A 10234-nucleotide genomic window follows, 5' to 3' on the forward strand; every position below is an offset into this window, starting at 1 on the left:
AGGAAAACAAAGGACTATTTATAACCTAAGAGTGGTTATATAATTTCTGTTGAAAGGTCAAAAAAATTCCTTCTGCATTTAATTTTAGATCTGTCTTGGTCTTATCTGGTTATACACTTCAACATTTTTATTTTGCTACATAGAATAAGAATCTACTGTAAATATCCTCTTTGGCTAGCACAGGCATGGACTACCATAACATTTTCTGTCTGACTTTCTCAGAGTGCTTTGCAAGTATTCTCTCAAACTGTTAAATTCTTTGGTGGCATGTTAATAGCAGCTTCTTTTACAAAGCAAAAGAAACAGGCAGCAGAAATTTAGCAACTTGTCTGAAGTTACACTGCAAAGTTAATAACAAATCTGGGACTAGAATATCTGCTCACTCCGTATTACAAAGAGGATATTGCATTTCCTCTCCAGAAATCTTGGAAAATTCCACATAGGGTTCATTGATGTTTTTCTTGTAATAAACTCAGTTACAGAAATGGGTAATCATCAGTCTATTTTGCTGAACAAGTGCTTGGAACAGATTCAAATTTAGGATATATTTCCAGCTGATTAAAAATACGATATTAATTGAAAAGTCAATAAAAACAATACTAAGTTTTTCTGGAAGCTTGAAAAATATATAGTAAGAATTAAAAGATAATTCAGATATCAGAAATAATTTCAGTGCTGACACTGTAGGTTTAGAATTGTACAAACTTTGTTTAATATATATTTTGTATCTCATTTTAAATTATGTTCTACTAAAAACTATATTTTACTAAAAATAGCAATATATCTTTAACAGGATGGCAAATATATAGACACAAGCATGAGGGATAAGGATTTTCCATGAAGCTTGGCCCCCACTGCAGAACAGACTGGGAGCTTTAGTACAATGCCAAATGTTAACTTGCAGTCCATGGATTGAGTCTGTAGTGCATGGCTCGTAGCAGGTCCATGGAAACTACTCCATTTGTACCTGAAATTCTAATGGTGAGAGGGAGTTGCTGTCCATGAAAAATTCATGGAAATCCACAGGAAATGTGGGGAGTCTACAACCAAAAAATCAACCCAACTTTGGAATCACTATTCTTCTTTAAGACTGTTGTCTTCGAAGCAACAAAATATTTTCAAATTATCTGAGAAATTATATCTCTTAATTCAAAATACTGTAAAGCTTCATATTTTTGAGACAGTATGACTTTATTCTAAAGATAAAGCACAGAAAACAACTCTTTGCTTAAATTGATCTCTGAATCTTGCTTATCTTTTTACTATTGTAAACATTATACTAGCTGAGAAATCCACATCTGACCCTTGCTAGGACAGTAATTTATTCTATAGGGAGGGTTTAGAAAAGGACAGACAGGTCAGGTAGCCTCTGCATTCCTCCTCTTGAAGTTGTGCCACTATCAGACATAAAAGTAAGCTTCATGGAACCAGAGAGAAGGCAAACAATGCAAAGTTTGTAGGGGGAAGACAGAAGAAAGCTTGTGCAGGGAACGAAAAAGGTGTAGAATTACGTGAAAGATTAAAATGCTCACCCTGGGATGGATACTGATCACTGGTTTGCTGTGCTAACAAGTGTCAGTTTACATTCTGTATGGGAAAAGAAGAAACTAAACTTGACATAAATCCCACTGGCATAAGCGGTAAAAAAATTAAAGGTTGAATACCATTTGTTTTTTCACTACATTACAAAAAAGGACTGATGTGATTCAGGTGTCTGATTGTAGAAAAAGGTCATTGCAGAGAACCCCACTTGAAATAACCTGAAACTCTGTGTCTCACAAATTCATCTCCAGAGACTGACTTACCTAGAGTCCTGAGACAACTTTTGAATCCTGATCTTCTGACCATAAACTTAACTGGCACAGGGACTACAACTGCAACAATGTTTTGAGTATCAAGAATTAGTCAGAAGTAACTAGAAGTGGTAAGAAACAATTATGAGAATCATCCCTTCATTGCAACTCTGTGACTGTTTGTTTCAGGCTGAATCATAGTGGTTTAGATCTGCTGAGGGTAGTTTAAATGCGGAGTCCAGATTAAGGTCAGGGGCCCCCCTGTTACTTTCTTTCCACACTCTCAGAGGAGCTGTGCTGATAGTAACTCGGCATGAGCCAAGACGCCTCAGTTTCTTACCGAGACAGGAAGCTATGAATTATCTTCAATATATACACCTTTTTCAGCAATACATACAGCTTTTTGTGAAACAGGGACTTTCATTCAATTCAGTTTGGACAATGCTCTCAGGAACACAGGGTGATTCTTGTGGTGTCTTGCGCAAGGCCAGAAGTTGGATTTGATGATCCTGATGGGTCCCTTCCAGCTGAGCATATTCTATGATTCTATATAAAGTCTCTGTGTTACAAATTACCAATTCCCCGTTCATGCTCATCTGCTCATACTCACCGCAAGCCCTCTCAGCAGCATGCCCAGCCGGGCAGCCCATTTTAGCTGGGGCAGAGCAGCAGCAATGCTCTGCACCCACGCTGAGCGCTGCCTTGCAGGACGGGCCTGGTGCCACCGTGTCATCCGTGCCCTGCAGCCCCGGAGCCAGCTGCATGAGCTCTAACAGGGGCATTAGCGAGGATCGGGGCTTTTCCTCGCCGTCCTCACAGACAGCTCCTAAGCCTCCTAAGCAGGGCTTAGACGGGAGTTTAGACAGAGATCAGCCGTATTTATTGCCTCAAACCCCCTACACAGCTGCCACTTCTCACCGAACACGCTTTTGTTTTGCTGTGCTAGAGGCTTCCGAGCACGCAGAGCTCGGCCCGACGAAAGCCCCGTTATGACCCGTTAGGGCTTCGCCTGACCGAGCGCCGCGGGGTGACCGGAGTGCTCCTCACAGAGGCGGTAGCGGGTGGCCCCCTCACCCCGGGCCTCGGCGGGGCGGGAGCACCGGCCGGGCCGGGCCGGGCCAAGCCGGGCCAAGCCAAGCCAAGCCGTGCCGTGCCGTGCCGTGCCGAGCCGAGCCGAGCCGAGCCGAGCCGAGCCGAGCCGAGCCGAGCCGAGCCGAGCCGAGCCCACCCCCGCGGGACGCTCTGCCCTCAGGGGCTCCGAGGTTGGGGCTTCACCGGCGCCGCGCGGGGTCACGCGCGCCAGCCCCGCCAATAGGCAGCGGCGGTGAGCGCCGCGCGGGGTCTCGCGGGAGCGCGGGGCGGTATTTAAGGCCACGTGAGCAGCCGCCCTCCCTCTCTCCCTGCCGGCCGCCGGCGCGGTAAGGCCGGTCTGGCCGCTCGCGCGCGGGACAGGCCCCAGCTCCGCAAGGACGGGCTGGGCTTGGGGTGGGATGGGGGAAGGGAGGAGGGTGGTTGCGGGACCTACCCTGCCTTCCCTTCAAATCTTGCCCTCTCGGAGCCTGGCGGTGCTCCGAGGAGTCAACACAGGGGGATAGAACAGCTCTCCCTCACAAAAACCCAGTGCGGAGCCCTCCTCTCCGCCCTGCATCCTGTCGTGAGGCACAAACGGCCCTTCCCTGCCTTTCCTCTCCGCGGCCCCTTCGCCGTCCCGGGCTGACGCCTCTCTCCTTCCGCAGTGTGTCCCGAGGCACCGGCGAGTCCTTCCCATGTCCCGGTCGGGCCGGAGGCCGGGAGCGGCGGGCCTGGGCCCGGCGAAGCGCTGGAGAGCTGCGGCCACGCCTTTGGACGCCCGTGGGTGAGGGGCACACCGACCTCATCCGCTCTCTCTACAGCCTGGGGCTGGCTAGAAGAGGCTTCTGGCTTCAATACGCATTAAATCCCGCGAGTTTCTAAAGACATTTATAGAGATGCTGCCCTACGTCTCTGAGACAAAAATGTGTTTGTACACATTTGCACCCTTCTGTTCTTTGACTTGCAGGTATTGAGCTGCACAGATCCTGAATCTGATTCACTGCAGTGGTTTTGTATTTTTATAGGCTACATCAAGAATATTACACTTATACCCTGCAGTGTTTAGGGTATTGAATGCTGTAGGCACTTAGACTCTCATGATAATAACTTCAAACAAAGAAGTCCCTGATAGCTTGGGCTTTCTTTCCAATCTACTATATGTGTAACAGTGTCTTTTGATGTTGCTTAGTCGAGTTCTGTGTATAACTTGTTACAAGCTAGGTATATATATGTAAGTAGACACAAGATAGCAATGGATTCTCTGGTGAAAATCAGTCTAATTTGGACATTTGTAGTTTTAAGGTTGGGTCAACGCATAAAGGAATTTAGGCTTAATAAACTTTCCATGTTTCTGATTAGTTGTATATTTTAAAATATATTAAAAATACGTTTTATGTATTTTAAATAGGCTAATGAAAACAACTTTTTTTGACAGATTGAAAAACTGATTATCATTTGATTTGACAATAAGCTTCATGTAAACAACCTCTGCAATTTTGTAGAAAATTACTGTAAAAGTCTAACCCAACATAGTAGCAACTCAGTATCATATGGCTTTGAGAAGGTCTAAACACTAATAATTTTACCATAATCTTATTAATTTTTTTGTGTGTTGTTTAGGGGCCCGACTTAGCAACCTCATGCAATAAATATTCTAAACATGGATAATCAGGCCTAAATGTGAAGCAACGCTCAGGACTTCTTAGGAATAAATACCTTCTACTGGAAGGTAAGTGTGCTCTAGTCTAAGGACAACTGCAGATAGTTTTAAATCTTGCTCTTTCATAATTCACAAATTTCAATTAAATTGTAATATCTCTTTTGACTAAATGGTAAGTTCAGATCATCTTAGTTAATAAGAAAACAATATAATATAGTGGAATCTACTCCCCTTTTATGCTTTGCCCTCTTAAGTCTGGCAGTGTCTTAAGTGGCCAACACAGAGGGGTATAAGAGTTCTCCTGCAAACCCAGAGGTGAGGTTGAAACCCTTCTTTGGATCATGCTTGGGAGGAACAAATGAAATTACTAAACTTTGTGAAGCTGCTAAATCAACTTCATTAATAGCTTGTAGGAAGGTTTTCAGCTGTCATCTGGTTATATTATCTGAGTTTTAAAATCAATTTTGTGTAAATCTTTTTTAGGTTTCTCAAATCTGGTTCTTTGTGAACCTCTGTGATGGAAGTCTTGAGTGAAGAGTTTCTTGTAAATTGTTTGGTCTCCAGGTATGTAAATTGAAAAGGATTATCAGATGTTAGTGAATGCATTGCCTTCTATATCTAAAAGAGTTTTAATTTATTCCTTACTGGAAAACAAAACAATAGTTTGAACTAATGGAAAACCTTTGTGGTAACTGTTGAAACTTGATATAGATTTGGGTAATCTAAATAGCAAAAAAGTCTCAAGAAAGCGTGGGATAGTTATTGGATCTGTTTGTAAGGCTGGTCCTCTGGAATGGAATCCGTACTAATGGTATGTGAAAAGAAAATCCCATCCTGTACAAAGGAAGTAATTTGTATTGAAAAATGGCTCTGACTTAAGGGTTAGTGTCATGTAGAAGGTTCATATAGCTCAGCCTTAGGGCAGTCACCCCTTTCTTGTGTGCATGATGCTGACTGCAAATTAAATAGAACTTATTTTACAGGGAGGAAACCAGAATGTACCAGGGACTTGAAGTGATATTAAACCCCAGCTTATGATTTTCTGCATGGCTGATTTATGACTTCATATGAGATGACTCCACTTGTCACCTCTAATGTATCGTCTTAGAAGTGGAATTGAGATAAGCAATGTCTAAAACTACATGTCTTCAATGATCATGTTTAAACAGGAACCTCTCCATTTGTTAAAACAGGTTTCTTAACAAAAACTTCTGTAATTTATTACTGTCTTTGTGGGTCAATTGAAATAAAATGTGAGTATACTACCAGAAGTTTGTGTGTTCTGAAGGTTTCTTATTGAAGTACTTACTGTATGAAGGTTTTGTATGAAGGTTTTTTATTATGGATGAAAACACTTTTGTGCAGCCACACAGAAACATTCTCTTGCTACATGCAAACTTGATAAAATTAATCTTAAATTTACAAATCCATTGAAAGTGACCCTCAGTATTTTATTCTCGAAGTCTGGGTTTTCTGAATTATTTTATAACACACAAGCACTAAGATCAACCAGCCAACTCCTAAGTTATTTCATTAGGCTGGATGTGTTACTGCATGTTCTCTACAAAAGGATTATCTCAAACTGTAAAGAACAAGTAAAGGTGGTCAAGAAGGCCAATGGCATCCTGGCCTGTATCAGGAACAGTGTGACCAGCAGGACCAGGGAAGTGATTCTGCCCCTGTATCTCAGCGCTGGTGAGGCCACACCTTGGAGTGCTGTGTCCAGTTTTGGGGCCCCTCAGTTCAGGAAGGATATTGAGGTGCTGGAGCAGGTCCAGAGGAGAGCAACCTGGCTGGTGAAGGGACTGGAGCACAAGTCCTGTGAGGAGAGGCTGAGGGAGCTGGGGTTGTTTAGGCTGGAGAAGAGGAGGCTCAGGGGAGACCTCATCACTACAACTCCCAGAAAGGAAGTGGTAGCCAGGTGAGCATCAGTCTCTTCTCCCAGGCAATCATCAGTAGGACAGGAGGGCATGGTCTTAAGCTCTGCCAGGGAAGGTTTGGGTTGGATATTAGGAAGAAATTTTCTATAGAGAGGGTAATCAGGCACTGGAATGTGCTGCCCAGGGAGGTGGTGGATTCACTATCCCTGGAGGTTTTTAAAGATGAGATAGGAAGTGGCACTTAGTACCATGGTCTAGTAACCACTGTGGTAGTAGATTAAGGGTTGGACTTGACAGTCAGAGATCCCTTCCAAACTGGCTGATTCTATGGTTCTAAGCTAGCAAGAATCCCATTACTTGCCTATTTTAAATAAGCAAAAAGGAAAATGTTGCAGTATTCCATGTAAAGCACAATCAGCAGAAAAGTCCTTGAAGAGCAAGTTCCATATTGTTGACCAATTGGAAGCTTGTATGTGATTTTCAGTTGCGTATGCCTAAGTAAACATTAAAAACATTTTCCTGAATGGTAGTTCTTTACATAAAATGATTAAATGCATTTGCTAGCCATTTACTAGCCAATGCTTCCTTAGAATGCACAAGCAAGAATACAAAATACATTCAGAAATGGCTGTCAGGTGCTCCCCACTGCCCACACAGGAAAGTGAGTTAGTATGGACTTAGGACCAAATGTATATATTTACACACACACATGGTCAGATTTATGCCCCACTGAGTTACCTTAAACATGCACTGAAGGGTGAGTAGAGATTTCTTCTGTTTGTGGCCTGCTAGGCTTGCCTAAACCTGCTTCTTTTGCTCTGGACTTGCATTTTATTAAAAGGCAAAACTGAATGTGAAGGGTATACAGAAGTACTTTCTCTTCATTATCTTAAACCTGTCTGACAACTGTCTAGTTCCTCTTATGAGAAAAAATGAATCATTTTCTTGTGAGTTGTTCTCTAGACCTGTCCCTCTAGTCCCCTGCAGTCATGGTCAAGGACAAGGTTTTAGTCTATTTGGTCTTGCATTATGTGATTGTGGTTTTATATCTTCCTTGTGCAGGACTTCTAAATATTGCTTCTCTGGGGTTCAATGTTAATTGATAGTATTCAAGATGGACTAATTTCTAAATGTTCATTCTTCTTTTCCTTAACCAGTAAGTTTGTTTGCATTTGATAGCTTGGCATGATGTTTTCAGTGAACTGTCTACACTTCCAGAACTTTCTGAAGGAATCAGAAGCTATCTTAGAATTAGGGTTGGAAATCCTTTACAGATTTATTTGTCATGCATTAAAAGGCATTAAATTCCATCTTCTGCTCTGTCCACAAGGATGTTTTCAGAATTGAAATCTTTTGCTGTCTGCAGCCAGGGTTCTGCTTTTTTTAATGCTAAAACAAAAAAATGATGCCCTTGAAGGACCTATCTAAAACCTGAAAATAGTGCTTCTTTGAGTCATGCTCTGTACTTAGGTGCTGATTCCCTCAGAGACTTGTCAAGATTTTTTGAGACATTACTATTCTTCAACTTCATGCTGTGCAGTTGGTGATAAAAAGTACTATTAAATCCTAATGACTTGGTCCTTATTCACAATTTTTTTTCTAAAATGTTTCAAGCAGGTCCTTGTTCATTCATCCCTAGGTATTAAAAGCTTTTGGAAAGCTGTGTCTCAGAAACAAATAATTTGACTTTTGTAATGCTGCCTTCAAATTCTCAAAGGCTCCTTTCATATTTGTTTGTTTCTTGGACTTACAAATTCCTTTGCAGACTGCCTGTTTCTGATAAATTTGAAGAGATTTAATGTTCTTTTATCATTATGCTACTTAAGCATTTCTACTGCTTCAGTATCCTACAAGTTTAAACTGGGTTATTACTTTTTAGTTTGATTTGGCATGACTTGCAGTTTCTGAAAGACAGCTGCACTGTGGAGAACATTCTCAGTTTGGGAGTGTGAAATTCATGGTTTTGTGTGTTACATTTTGCCCATGAGACTGTCTTTTAAGCAACATTTTATCTGTTGAGCTAAACTGCACTCTTTTTAGATGATAGTAGGTGGCAATTTTAAGTAGTTTCATTGCTCTCTGCTTTCTTTCTCTTTTTTTTTTCTTTTCTTTCTTAAAAGGAGAAATTTATCTTAAATTTCAAGAAGTTCAATATAAAAATGTTTTAGCATCTACTTCTTTCCATCGCTGACAGCCAAAGTTTTGTTTTGTGTCAATCTGTCTAATACAGAAGATAAACTTTTTCACATTAGTGACTTACACAATGTACTGGCAATATGGTGTATAAGTTTTCCAACAGAATTGCTGTGTCAATGAAGACCTAATTTTACTGCAGCTTTTAATGAAATAACCACGTGCCACCAAGTGATGAAGTTGCATGTAAGGTCCAGTCTGCTCTTTTCTTCTTATGACATATCTGGTCAGAAAGGCTGATGAAGAGAGACAATCCATTCCAGACATGATCAACTATTTTGATTTCACACAGCACAAATGGATTAAGTTTAATGGTTTTAGTACCTCCAGAAAGAGATCAAGGCTGACATAAAGTATACGTGGGACTCAATAGTGAGCACTTAATGGTTCACCTATCTTGTTCTTCAGGTAACTAGGAAATCTTTAGGCATTATTCTTTAAAAACTGAACTTATTTAATGAAAAATCCAAGCAGAGATTGTATTTTCAATTCAAGAAGTATCAAATTATTTCATGTATTTATAGGGCTTATGATTTTTTCCATTTGACTTTGTTATCACTGAGTTGGGGTCACTACTCTATGCTAAAGACTCATTTTGATGAAACACTGGTTGGAACAATAAGTCATTTGGGAGTACTTTGTTCTAAGACTTCTCATGATTCTTAGAAGAAATTCTAAGAAATCTCACCTCAGTTAACTTTGGCTTGTTCCTATTCCATCTACAGGCTTTTGAAATATGAATACATCAGTTCAGGCATCACTCACCTAATTAAATTTATGATATATAATGTTAAAGCAGTGAAGTAAAACAAAGGGATTAGTATTAGTCTAGGTATATGAAGTGTGTCTAAAACTGATAACTTCATTGGTGTAATTTACCTCGTTCACCCTGACCACTGCCTTGGGAGACTGTATGCTTGGGGCTGCCCAGTTCACTAAGAAACCTGGTTTGTATCAATGCTATCCTCTAAATAGAGTTATAACATTGCAATTTTCCCTTTTCTTTCTCATTGGAAAAGTGAAGGCTAATGGAAGAAAAACAGCCATGTTTGCCTGAGAATAGTCAAAGCCTACCTAGTTGTCTTCCAGCATTAGCGATTTTTGTCATCTAGCCTTGTTACAGGCTAAATGACTTGAAGTCAAATCCTGCCACTTTATAAAGTTTTGTGTGTATGGTTTGTACAGTGGGTTATATGAGAGTTTGAGGGGAAATAAAGATGGACAAAATCTATAACATAGCTTTTAATCTGTAAATTTCTGTTTATTCTGGTTATTGACAGCAAATTTAGGAATGCTGACTAAATCTGCAGGAATGTTAAATATTGATCAAGACCAAAGACCATCAGACAGAAGGGGAGATATTTACATATCTAAGGTTTTATTCCATGTTCTAGCAGACAGTTGAAAAGCATGGTATCTCCTATTTCACTTCCTTTAGTAAGTAGTTACAGCTGATGAGACTCAGTGATCAAAGGAAAGAAAATAAAAAAAACCCTGAAGAATGAAATGTACTTAGGGAATAACGTGCTTAGCCCTATACTGTTTTCGTTACACAGGGCTACACGCAACAACATTGTATTATATTCTATGCAAGGGTCTGGCAAGACATAAAAACGCTTATTCTTTTCTTTTTTTTA

General features: G+C 40.7%; 1 long non-coding RNA gene and 1 other non-coding gene across 3 annotated transcripts; both read left to right on the forward strand.

The window, feature by feature from the left end:
- The first annotated feature begins 3299 nt into the window (after positions 1-3299).
- LOC126651714 (uncharacterized) lies at positions 3300-5795 on the forward strand. 2 transcript variants are annotated; one of them, XR_007631773.1, is made up of 4 exons: positions 3300-3648; positions 4485-4593; positions 5008-5088; positions 5508-5795. It is a non-coding gene; the product is annotated as an uncharacterized LOC126651714 (long non-coding RNA). The 2 variants fall into 2 exon arrangements; XR_007631772.1 differs by having other exon boundaries at positions 3303-3831.
- On the forward strand, positions 4766-4884 carry LOC126652209 (small nucleolar RNA SNORA26). The gene has a single exon (XR_007631904.1). It is a non-coding gene; the product is annotated as a small nucleolar RNA SNORA26 (small nucleolar RNA).
- Positions 5796-10234: the final 4439 nt, after the last annotated feature.

Source organism: Myiozetetes cayanensis, unplaced genomic scaffold, assembly GCF_022539395.1.
Source record: "Myiozetetes cayanensis isolate MyiCay16 unplaced genomic scaffold, myiCay2020 scf7, whole genome shotgun sequence".
In the NCBI taxonomy this organism is placed as follows: Eukaryota; Metazoa; Chordata; class Aves; order Passeriformes; family Tyrannidae; genus Myiozetetes; species Myiozetetes cayanensis.